This window comes from Microtus pennsylvanicus, chromosome 3, assembly GCF_037038515.1.
Source record: "Microtus pennsylvanicus isolate mMicPen1 chromosome 3, mMicPen1.hap1, whole genome shotgun sequence".
Classification (NCBI taxonomy): domain Eukaryota; kingdom Metazoa; phylum Chordata; class Mammalia; order Rodentia; family Cricetidae; genus Microtus; species Microtus pennsylvanicus.
This window is the reverse complement of record NC_134581.1, coordinates 91,706,063-91,718,527: the sequence shown is the minus strand read 5'-3', so window position 1 is coordinate 91,718,527 and position 12,465 is coordinate 91,706,063. Positions and strand designations below refer to the sequence as shown.

General features: G+C 41.9%; 1 protein-coding gene across 4 annotated transcripts in view; it reads left to right on the top strand.

Annotated features, from left to right (window-relative positions):
• LOC142846261 (opioid-binding protein/cell adhesion molecule) overlaps positions 1-12,465 on the top strand; it is a 1,121,841-nt gene that overhangs the window by 744,187 nt on the left and 365,189 nt on the right. The window lies entirely within an intron of this gene.

The window sequence follows — 12,465 nt, the reverse complement described above, 5'->3', positions numbered from 1 at the left end:
TGTAAAGGAGAGAAATTTGACAAGGAACAAGCCACCAAGGAAAACTAAGAGTTAATTGTTTCCATGTAATGATTCATTATGGAATTGTTTTGATGAGGCATTTAAATCTGTCCTCTTCTGGTGCATCTCTTGCCTTGGGGGTATAAGTCTGTTGTGCAAATGACTTAACGTTGCTATGGCAGAACATTTGATATACTGAAGGAGTAAAGAGGTCTTGTTACTTAGAATAACTTAGAAAATTTATGCCTCTGGATGTCATGAAGATAAATAAGGCTAGGTTGAGTACTCAGTTTTCATACTGTAGCCTCTCTGCCCCGAATCTTCCACCTGGCTCTTTTGTGCAAACTTGCTTTACTTAAGAAGTCAGGGAACTCAATACTTTTAAATAGGAAAGAGATTGGAGGGACAAACTCTTCCACATCTTTCCAGTTACAGGTGAAAAACTGGATGCATAAAAGTCAATTGTGCTTTTTGTGGTCACAATGTGAGCTATCAATAAATGGTTTTATGTTCTGCACTGCGAAGTTGCTATGCTTTATATCATATATATATATATATATATGTAATTTATATATATTTATCAAATAATATGTTTTTAAAACATATTTTGAGTATCTACCTATAAAATGCTATAAAGAAATGACAAAAACTTTCTTCTCTTTCCTGAAGAGGAAGACTCCTCACTGAAAACCCTTTAGTCTTCTGAAATATGGCAGACTTGGCAAGCCATATGTATGTGATTGCCATAATGATCTCAAAGAAAGAAAGAAACAAAACAACAACAGGAAAAAAAAGAGTGCAGAAGTCAGTTCATGATCTCATGTAAAAGTGAGGCCATATCTTAATATATTGTCTTCCCAGAATTAACATTTCTGTAGCTGAAGCTACTCAAATCTTATGTCTTGTAGTTGTAGCAAAAAGGAAGGAAAAACCTATGAAAACTTCCCAAAATTTGGCCCTCATTTGGATTGTCCATCTCCATTGGTAAGTGTGCAGATGCTGATAGTGTGAGGGACTGATAGACTGGCCTGAGTACCAGTGTGCCTTGCTGTCTCCATGGAAACCCAGTCAGCATCTGTGGGTGATGGTTCATTGAGGAGACACACCTGCAGCTCTTAAGTCTAAGCACATTTGCTGCCTCCCCCTCACTTCATTCACGTCTTTTTATTAAATGAGTCAATCTGTCACCACTGACTCTCGGCAGAAGCCCAAGGTTCTGATCTGAAGGAAAAATAAAACTTCCATTTTAAAAATTTGCAGAGACTCGGAGTAGTACAGAGATGCTGCAGAGGAAGCTAAAACAGGGCAGCACTATCAGAATCGAATGACTTAATTATTTCGGCTGCTTCTGCTCTCTCTCTCTCTCTCTCTCTCTCTCTCTGTGTGTGTGTGTGTGTGTGTGTGTGTGTGTGTGTGTGTGTTTAAGATATTTTGACTATTTCTGTCACTTAAGTCACTGACAGAAGACAGCATCTGATACTTTCATGTATGTCTGTGATCCCTGGGGATATGAAATGTGTACTGTGAGATACTTTTTGGTCTGAATATGAAATACTCTCTGTAGGCTCATGTGTTACCAGTTTGGTCCCCATTTTGTGTGGCTACTTTAAAAGGTTCTGGGGAGTTAGGAGGTGTGAGCTACCCAGAGTAAATAGATCGTCGGAGGCATGTTCTCTGTGGTATGCTGTCCCTGGCCTCGTCTTGTCTATTACTCTGCTCCCTGTTTACAATTAAGTCAAAACAAAAATAAAACAAAAACAATCTCCTCTGTCACACCTACCTGCCATTCTATCTTTCTTTCCAATTTCCTGAGGCCAGTGGCCATGGGCTGAACTCTGGCCAACTGTGAGCTTAACATAAAACCTTCCTAACTTAAGTTCCCCTCTCGGGAATTGTGGTCACAGCAACAATAAAACTTAATAAAGCATATGACTTAAAAGTTCATTGAATCTAAAGATTATTTTCCTTCTGATTAAAATAAAAAGTCCCCCAAATGACTTCTCTTTCATGTAGGCCTCCTATATTATGCTCTGCAGGGCTAATGGCTGCTCTGGCACACAGTCATCTGGGTGTAGGCCCTAACTACCGTATAATGTGGGGTTCTCTGGAGAAACAGAAGCAACAATACACTCACACAGGGAATTGGTTCACGCGATTCTAGAAGCTGAGAAATCTCAAAGTCATCAGGCGGCGAGCTGGAGACTCAGTTTTGTGTGGAGTTTCAGTTGCATCCTAACAGTGAGTAGGCTGAGGCAGAGCTGATCTGCTAGTTGGGGTCCAAGGCATGAAAAGACCAAGGGCAAGAGTCACAGACCAGGTAGGAGAAGTTCCTAAGTGACTCTTTTGGTTTCCTCAGAACTTGTGTTGATTGGATGAGATTCGCCCTGGTCAGAGAGGATAGACGGCTTTGCTCAGTCTACCGATTCCAACGTAGACACCATCAGGTACTCCTAATACAATAATACTCAGCCAAATGTCTTGGTGCCCTGTGGCCATGTCCCTCTGACATACGAAACAAGCCATCGCAGTGCCCTTCCCCATCCTTACTGGACAGTTTTGATGATGTCATCTAAAATCGTCTTTACTAATAATTCAGGCCTAATCAGCTGCCACAAAGCCTTTCTATAAAAGGACAGGGCATACACAAATAGGGAAAAGGTCAAATATAAACAGTTAATCTTCTTATGTTTCACAATGTGGTTTTACATCCTGTGTTACAGTTTCCAGTGAGCCCTTGTTTAGAAGCTTTTGTACTCAGTATTTTAAAATAAATGCATTTATCTTTGTTTCTTGGAGAAGACGATGTTTTGTAATTAATTGGTTATTAATAGCTTCTTTTAAAAAGATGAACCTTGCCAGTCCCTCCAGTACTTGCCCACCTGTGGTAAAAACCAAATTGCTGCAAAACCAACATTAATTTAGTCTTATCATCTCCCTCTTCCTCAGGGGCCTTGCTTGTTTATAGGTGTTCCCCGAAACCCTCTGTGCTTTCGTTTGCAGCCAACCCAAACCTCGCCAGCACTGTACTCAGGCAAGAGCAGATTCATGATTTTTAATCTCACATTTTCTCGTTATGTGCTTCTAAATACCTCACAGCGTCAAGCAGTGGCCATAGCTGTTTACCCACATATCCAGCCTGGAGAGGATATAAAAAGGGTATTTACAAAAAAAAAAAAAAGTCTGAAGGGGAGATAAACAAGCCATTGTTAATATACTAGGGTGAAAAGCCCTTGAATTCTCCATCAAAAAGCTTCTGTCCATGGTCCTTCTACTGTTGGCACCTGCTGATCCTCCTTGTAACCCCTCACATTCATTAGAGCTAGCAAATCCCTCTCGCTGTCTTATGGACAATACGAGGCAGAGATCTACATCGTTAATTAATGTTGCAAACTGCAGCAAGCGAATGGACTCATGTCCATGGTGCAGGAGGTCAGGAGAGGTTCCTGCCCTTGTTTGTTTACTGAGCTCCACTGTGATTAGCTAAGACCCGATAATGTGTTTTGATGGGCATTGTGATGACAACTTTGAATTTCAGAAGCATTTACACTCCTTTCCTAGATGTCAACACACACACACACACTCGATGGCTTCAAAGTCAGAGGAGCAGTTTCTGAATGTTAAACTAAACTAATAAAAAATAAAATAAGAAAGAAGGAAACAGAAAGGAGAGTGGAGCCGACGAGCATGGACACGAACTGCAAAGGTTAAGAACAGAAGGAGAATCAGAGAACAGTTCTGGTCTGTCAGGAATGAATTAATCAGACCATTAAACACATCTTTTAATCTAAAGTATCCCTTTCATTTCCGTACGTGTAAAACAAAGTGATGGAGCGCTGATGGCGGTATCTGCCCTGGCTTCTTATTTGTGTTGCTGGGGCTGGAGTTCTGGCTTCATTAGCATTCCGGCAGGCAAAGGCAACACAGGCAGACTGAATTCAAGCTCTAATGGAGAGAACTGGGAAGCCCCACAGCCTCTCTCCCTCTCTCAGTTTGGTAGAAAGCACCACAAAAATTCATCTGTTATCTCATCTAATCAATCCATCATCTATAATCACTCAATTTAGAAAATAATACTAAATCTCTAAAAGCTCTCCTTGTCCTGCTACTCCCATCTCCTACAAACAGTAACAGACCACCCATTCATACATGATATTATTTTCATATATAATGATTACATATTACTATTCATATATTATCTTTTGTTATTATTCACATATTATTCATATATAATTTCTGGATATGCAAGGATCCCCAAAAGCCAATGTGTAGGCTTGAAAGCTAATGCTATCTCCAAGTGCACACAAATCTTAGAAAACAAGAGTCCTCAGATTCTTGCAAGGGCCTTGTATCATATGCATTAGAAGTTAAAAAATGTGCACATTTCAGAGTTAAGAATCGTATATCTGAATCAGATAAAAAGGAAGATTTAATTAAATGCCATTTTGTACCTAGAAGTACACTGTCACTGAAAGCAGAGGTGTGGGAGTTGAGGAAGGAGTACTCCATTCTGCCTCCTGTAGCTCTCTGGGAATTATGGCTCAACAGCCCACTTCCTCTCTTTGGCCTTTGATTTTTCCCATCTGTGAAATGGATTCCATGACCTTAAAGGCTCCTCTGTGTTCTGACTTGCAGGGTTTTATTTGTTGGTGATACCCTAAAGAGAGACTTAGAGTAGCATGGACAAATACATTTAAAGCACAGGAAAATAATGGCCATACCAATACTGAAGAATTCTAGAGAAAAACAAGAATGAAAAAAATCACATTTGCTGATGTGCAAATAATTTTTCTATTTAGATAATAGTTGCTACTTTTCTTATCTTACCTTTGTGCTAAATTTTATAGTCCTCCAACTCATGATTTTTAACTTGATTCTTTTTTCCCTCCATATTTCTTAATGCCTTGTGCCTCTTAGTAAGAAGTAGATAGTTAAGAAATGCTCTTGGTTGAATAAACCCATATGTACCATGGCAGGCAGAGGGAGGGTAGGATGACCACTTCAGCCAGTGGGTGCCCAGATCCAGCACAATCTGCCTAAAGCCCAATTTCACAGCGTTTTTGGAAACGGTCGTTTTCAGGAACCATGTGATTAATGCGGACGCAGAACACTTGGCAAGCCTGTGGAAAAAAAGACACTTTATGGGAAGCTGTCAGACACAACATGCTTCCTCTCCCTGCTTATCTAATCATTCCTGCATTTCAGTACTGCTAGAGCTGCTGCCCCGCAGATCTCCTAAATTACTGCTGGTCAGTCTTCGGAGAGAGCATAAACCTTTTCTCCCAGGAAACAAAGAGAGACAGTTGGCTTGAGTCTCTCCTGGAATTTACTGCCCCTCATGCTGATCCAGAGATGAGGCATGCCAGATGGAAGGAGCTGGACTTTCCATGTCCCTCCCCGACCCCAGTGTAGCTGAAAGGAAGGTGGGGAGGCTTAGGTCATTACAGAGCCAGAAAAGAACTAAACTCGTTCCAAGGTGGCCTGTGGTCTATCTTTAGACATTTTATAAAGCACAGGAGTGGGACCACATTCAAATAAAAAAGCCCTCATCCCCCATGAATTGGCTTCCATCCCCCTTCTCTTTCTATCTCCATCTTTTCTCCCACTCTTTGCCACCCCTTTTGGGGATCTTGCAAGATTAAGTGGCTAATTTGTCTCCCCAGCACTGAATTTTAAATGGAACAGCTTAACTGTGTGATCACATTATTAATATTTATGCCCTGTGACAGAATGTTGACAGATTAATTATGCAACATAGTATCAAAGTCAGCAGGCACCATGGATGAAGTGGGCGTGAACGAAGTTCATGTATTAATAGCTCAATCCTGGGAGGTCTCACACGTGTCCCAGGATAGCTATGTACTCTTGGGAGCTCCACACCCTACCCCTTCAGATGAGACCCGTGGCCTTATCTCCATCATTTAATGTGAACATCTTGTTGCTTTCAAAGCCTTTGTGTGGATATCCATGCTGGACCTCGCTGGAAGTTGACTCACTGCGCAAACGCTTGCAATGCTGTGTGTCAGAATGGAAATGAATGGCATTTAAGAGTGTGCACTCCCAGAGAGCTCTCCATGGGTAGGCTCCATTATTATTATTATTATTGAAAACAATCATCATTGATTGGTAAGGATGTAAACACAGAAAGAGAAGGAGCAAAGTAGGGTCCAATCTTTCAGGAGCTATCCCTCAGGTGAAAAGAAAAAGTGCCCATTTGGTGCTGTAAAGGGTAATGGGAGGTCATCCAGCTGCATAGCTCTGGATGGCCCCACCTTGTCAGTTTGTTTCTCAGGACTTTGTCCTTTGGGGACGATGGTGCTAATGAGAGGACCTCCCTAGCATCCAGACTCAGCTGAGTGAAGTAATGAGTAGCAGCTGCTCTCTAGACCCTGCCCTCAGTGCTGGGTCTTTGGTCTTGGTGACGTTATGCAAGTTTCTAAGGCACTAAGCCATTGTTTATGAAATGGAAGGGTGTGCTTACCGCTAGAGGTCCTCATGTAGATGGTGTGTATAGACACAGAATGCTTAGGCACAATATTATTACCTTACCTATAAAATGTTAAATAACGTATTCTGAAATGTCCTGGGGAGAAACGGAATGATTGTGAGCAGAATTACGTGACTGTGCTGTCTTGTGTTCTTTTGGTTGTTATCTCTCTATTTTTCTGGCCCGTGATTAATTTCTGTACTAAATAGAGCACCATCCTGTGGTTAACCTGGGGAGCTACACTTCTGTTCCGGGGTAAGTATCCCTCCAGTGAATCACATCTAGAGTCTTGAAAGAGGCTATAATGGTTAATCTTGATGGCCAACTTGGTCGTATTGGGGGCTGCCAGGAGACTACCTAAGGGTATGATTGTGAGGGCATTTGCAGAGGATTATGCCTTATGGAAAATATAGTAATGAGTCGTTTAATCCATTCTGGGACTCAAAATTTGCACAGATCACATGGAATTGTGGAAAATAAGATGGAGGAAGCAGACCATTTGGGGCCTTGTCCAGGAGACTGTATCCTATACTGGTCTCTTTTGTCATTGGTCCACACAGCTTCCTGGCCTTGATAATATGGACTTCTGTGCTTTACCTCCTTCCCACTACTAGGACTTGATGCCGAGAAACTGTAAGCATGACTAAATGAGTTGCTTTTTATCAGGACTGTCAATATCAGACACTACTGTATTCTCTGAGCCTCTGCATGGTTGCTAGGCTCTGGCATCCCATAACATCTGTGATGAATGCTGACTGGGAAGCAGTCACACTGGTTCTAGTGAGATGACTCACCAGCTAAAGGCACTTGCCCCAAAGCCTGGCAACTTGAGTTTGATCCCCAAGATCCACACAGTGAAAGGAGAACTGAGTCCCCTAAGTTTCACACACCATGAAATGCACACACACAAATGCACACACACAAATGCACGCACACAAATGCACGCACACAAATGCACGCACACAAATGCACACACAAAGAAAAAAGTTATATGAAAACAACAGCAACCAAACCATCTCCATCATCGGGAGTAGAAGACTTAGCGGTAGAATCTCACTGTCCTCTTCACAGGAGACCGTGCAGCAAGTGGCAAGTCTGTGTGGTGATCACCTCAGCGCGGGAAAGCTTGGGTTATAAGTGTTGTGTGTGTATATTTCTTCATTGTTCCTCTCTGTCAATTTGTATGTGTGCATTTTGTGCTTATTCAAAGATGGTGAGGTAATTCTGTAGAGACAGTCACTTGAATCATTCAGTTGCCAAGTCACATAACAAAAAGCTGTTGCAATCACAACACATCAAATCAATTCCAGGAACGATATACCTTGTAATCACGCAATGCAAATAATCAACCCCAAATAAGCAAGCAAACCTTTGATGTCATCAAGCAGAACTCAAGCTACAAGTAGCTATGATAGCCTTAAATCAGCTACGATAGTCACTGATGCACTTCCCAAGCCTAACTGACACTTAAGGCCCAGAATAATGCTGCTCCAATACGTGGGAAGTCGACTGATTAAATTAACTATTGAGTAATATTTGAAAAATCATCCGTGGATTAAAAGAAAATCTATCAAGTGCATGAGCAAAGGCAACTGCTCTCATATTCTTCCTGACAGTGGTGTTTGCTCCGGACTCACCTGTCATCAGCCATATTTGTGAGGGTGGATGGAGAGCTGGGTGAGAGGAGTCACGTGAGAGTGATGACTGGCTATATTAAAAATGTATTACTTTTTAATAACAACTTCCAATGAATATATCTCTAATACAACTCCTATGCCTAAGGCTCAAGGACCATTGTGTTAGTGGAACAGAAGTATTGTAAGAACCAGGGAACATGAAGTTTACTATAAGATTATATCTCCTAGGAAGGTTATAAGCTATACCCATTAAATCTCACCCACATGACTGCCTAAACATTAGTTGAACAAGGACAATGACAACAGGCACACTAATATGGACATGGACAAGAAAGCCCATGAATGAACCCTACACAAAGAACTATAGACAACTAAGTAATGCTGGGAGTAGGGGAAACAGTCTTCTCTAGGAAAGATCCCACCAATTGCTATCCAATACAAAATAGTCAGCCCTGAAAACATAGATACAAGTAACTTTATAGAGGCTGTGTAGGTTGTACTTCAATATTAAAAATATATACATAAATTGCTAATGAAAAAAGAGGTCACAGATTAGAAAAAGAGAAAGGAAAGGAGGTGTATATGGGAAGGTTTAGAAGGAGGAAAGGGAAGATATAAATGACATGGTTATATTATAATCTCAAAAAATGAAAGAAATATTTTTTAAATCTTACTAGTTACTTGCTACGTGCTGATCACTGCTGATGTACACAGTCATGGAGACACAGAAGCAACAGCCCTTGTGTGAAGCAACTGCTGTGGGATAATGTTTTTATATACTGTAAAGATTTGTCACTCAAATTGTTTCAAGAAAATACTGGCCAGTAGCCAGGCAGGGAGTATAGGTGGGACGATCAGGCTAAGAGAATTCTGGGAAGAGGAAATGCAGAGACATAGTTGCCAGCCAGACGCAGAGAAGGCAAGATGAGAATGCCTTACTGAGAAAAGGTGCTAAGCCAAGTCTCTAAAAATAGAAAAGAATTATGGGTTAGTAACAAACTTGAGCTAATAGGCCAATGCATTTATGATTAATATAAGCCTCTCTTTGTTTCATTGGGGCTGAAGGGCTGCAGGACCAGGTGAGGCAGAAAACTCCAACTACAAGCAACACAGGCTTTGTAGTAGTAGGACGTGAAGAAAGTAGTAAGGACAGGGTCTTATTTTCATTACTTGGTCCCGTGCTAAAATATCCTGGCAAAAGCAATTGAAGGGAAACCCAGCTTACTTTGTCTCTTGGTTCAAAGTATAGTCTTCACAGTCATGTTACCTCTGGGAAATACAGGCAAGGGTAGCATGAAGCAGTTTGCCATGTCACACACTCACACTCAACAAGCAAAAAGACAATGAATGAATGCGAACTAGTGCTCAGCTTCCTTTTTCTATTGTATACGGACCAGAAACTCCTGCACCGGAAATGGTCCTGCCTATAATGAAGATGGGTTTACCCTACCAATGAACATAATCAAGATAATTTTCTATGGTAAAACCAGAAGCCCTATCCCCAGGTGATTCTAGATACTACCCAGTTGACAATTAATACTAAATATCATAGACACAAATACACATAGACACAATGGGCATGTAGTTTATGAAAGTAAGGACCAGTTAGTTCTACCTTCTAGCTGGATGTGATGATGCATCTGTAATTGCAGCACTTATAAGATGGAGTCAGGAAAGTGACAATTTTGAATCCATCCTAGGTTTTAGGGACTAAGGCTCAAATAAAAAATGAAATCTTTTTCCTGGAAATAGACTTTTTATTAGCTGAAATTATTATCTAACATGCTTTTGTGGAGAACCCCCTTTTCACATTTTGGGGGAATTTAGCTTCTTTCTAAAAGAATCCCCAAAGCTTTGGGTGTGGGTGTCCAGCTAAAGGATCAGATTTTTTTTTTTTTGATACCAAGCTCTGGATGTCAAGCTTAATGTCTTACCTCATCATCTGTTTGTCACATTGTCTTTTCTTGTTGGTCATAGCTTGTGTGATACACTGATCAACGTGTAGGATAATGTAATGTGTCTTGAGAGGTAATTCAGTGTTCATCAGCTAATACATACTGCTTAGTGCATTAGAAAACATTAGTAGAGCTAAGGAGTGGAGTTTATAACAATGTGTGCCTTACATCAGCAGGAGGAACAGACTGGACCACATATTTTTAACTTTTTAGAGCTGCAGTTATGTCAGATAACCTTTTAGGACAGTGGTTCTCAACCTTCCTAATGCTGTGACCCGTTAGTGCAGTTTCTCAGGTGGTAGTGGCCTCCAACCATATAATTATTTTTGTGGCTACTTCTTAACTGTAATTTTGCTGCTGTTATAAATCATAATGTAAATAGTTTCGGAGATAGACATTTGGCAAAGGGTCGCGACCCACAGATTGAGAACCACTGTTTCAGGAGTTTTCTTGTTAATAGCTTGGGACCTGGAGAAACTTAACATGTGAGTACAACCTGCTCAACGTGAGCCACACTCTAGGTAAAATATGACAGCACCATGCATGATCTACCCAGGCAGGCTGTGTCATAGGACACAATCATTGAAAGTCAAATCTTTGCAGTTCAACAAGAACTATGGATTAGTGGGCGCTGCATACAAGAGTCTCCCTTCCTCTCTATTCACAAAAGTCAATTAAAATGTGCATGGCAAGACTCTGCCTGGTCAGAGCACCTATGAAATTGATAGAACTATTTTTAAGCTCAGTGGAGTCTCTTACACCTGTTTGCCACAGGCGCAGTTGTGAGAAAGAAAGAGGGAACTCAGAAATTAAAAAAAAGGTAGAAGCAGCAGCACATCCAGAAGAAAGGGGATATAGACAAGGACTGAATCATATCACCCAAAGAGAGAGGAGCAAAGTGTGTCCCCTGTGAATTGGGCACGAAGCCCATTTTTCAAAAGTGAAGAAACCTCTAGAATCTGGGTGCAGAGCGGTTTCTCCACCGAGTGGGCTCACCAATGTGAAGGTTAATTACGAGGCAAGAAAATGTCCCCACGAAGTGAGGTTTTCTGTTGATGCTTTTTGTTGGCATCTCCGGGAGCCTGCGAATACAGAAGAGGCCCTTTGATAGCCACGTTGGCAGCCGTCGACTCTCCCTGTGATCCAGCAGGTTAATGTACCGCTGCCAACCCTCTAGAGTGAGGCAATCAGAAGCGCGGCTTGAGAGAAATAAAATGCAGTGTGGGGATGAGGAAGGGAGTCTGTGGTTGGTAGCTCAGCTCCTGGCAAAGCCCTCCTCCAATCAAGCCCTCCCTGGAAGGCAGTATTAGCGGAGTGGTTTAGGGGCACCTGTGATGCGGAGATTAATCGCCCCTTTTTGTTTTCTTTCGGATCTCTCTAGGTACCGCTGAGTGTAAGAATTTATGTTGGCTTCCTTCCTAGAAGGGAGCTACAGGCTGCTGAAAGAGGATGTGTCATCAGATGTCACCTCTCAGGGTGTCTCGGTGGCTGTCTGTCTGTCGCCCTGCCCCTTCTTGCCCATGAGCCCTCCTTCCCACTCTTTTCTGTGATGTGATACTGTGCCCAGAATCTTTGTCTCCCCGACAGAGAAATAGTAACAGCTCTGATACCCCACCCACAAGGACGCTCTTTTTCCTGGTCTGTCAGACTTTCTAGAGAATAAAGGAAAAGGGAGCTGGGCTCTGATCACACGTCACTGTGGGACCAAAGCTTCTTCCTGCCGGATTGCAGACATCTGTGGCAAGTTATCTAATGTCATGAGGACTATCTTTGGGGATCATTTTGAAATGTTGAATAACCACTATCCCACAGTGCCTTGCAGCGTTTAAGACGTGGAGTAATTTTTCTGGAAAATAAAAACAACTAGTGGATAGGCTTCTGTTGTCTGGGAGGTGGGGGTAAAGAAGCTCAGAGCCAGTGCACCTTACACGGGTCACCTTGCGCATGCGCAAACACAGGTGCAAAGGGGGGGGGAGAGGAACACATCGGTGGAGTGGCAGAGGTTGCCTAGCCCCGGAAAGTGGGTTTTTCAGCAGAAGTCTATGGTAGTTTGCTAAATTGTCAGAGTGGCTCTCTTTCCCAGCACATATCTGACTATTAATCACCATGACACGCTGAACACCACTTGTGACTTTTTTTTTCATGTTCTTTCCAGGCTGGTTGCAATTAGGTTATGCTTTTAGATCTTCGAGCTTTGATAATAAGGTTCTTAGTATTCTGGAGAAGGGCTCAGGCAAAAAAAAAAAATAGGGCTTGTAATTTCTTCCTATATCTGCTGGGTCCAGCGATAGAGAAGCGACTTCACGGCAGCATCCTATCTCCCCTAACAAAACAGTAAGGGCCCTTTAGACCTAAGAATCAGTATCCTAGGAAATGGTGTTTACGTTTG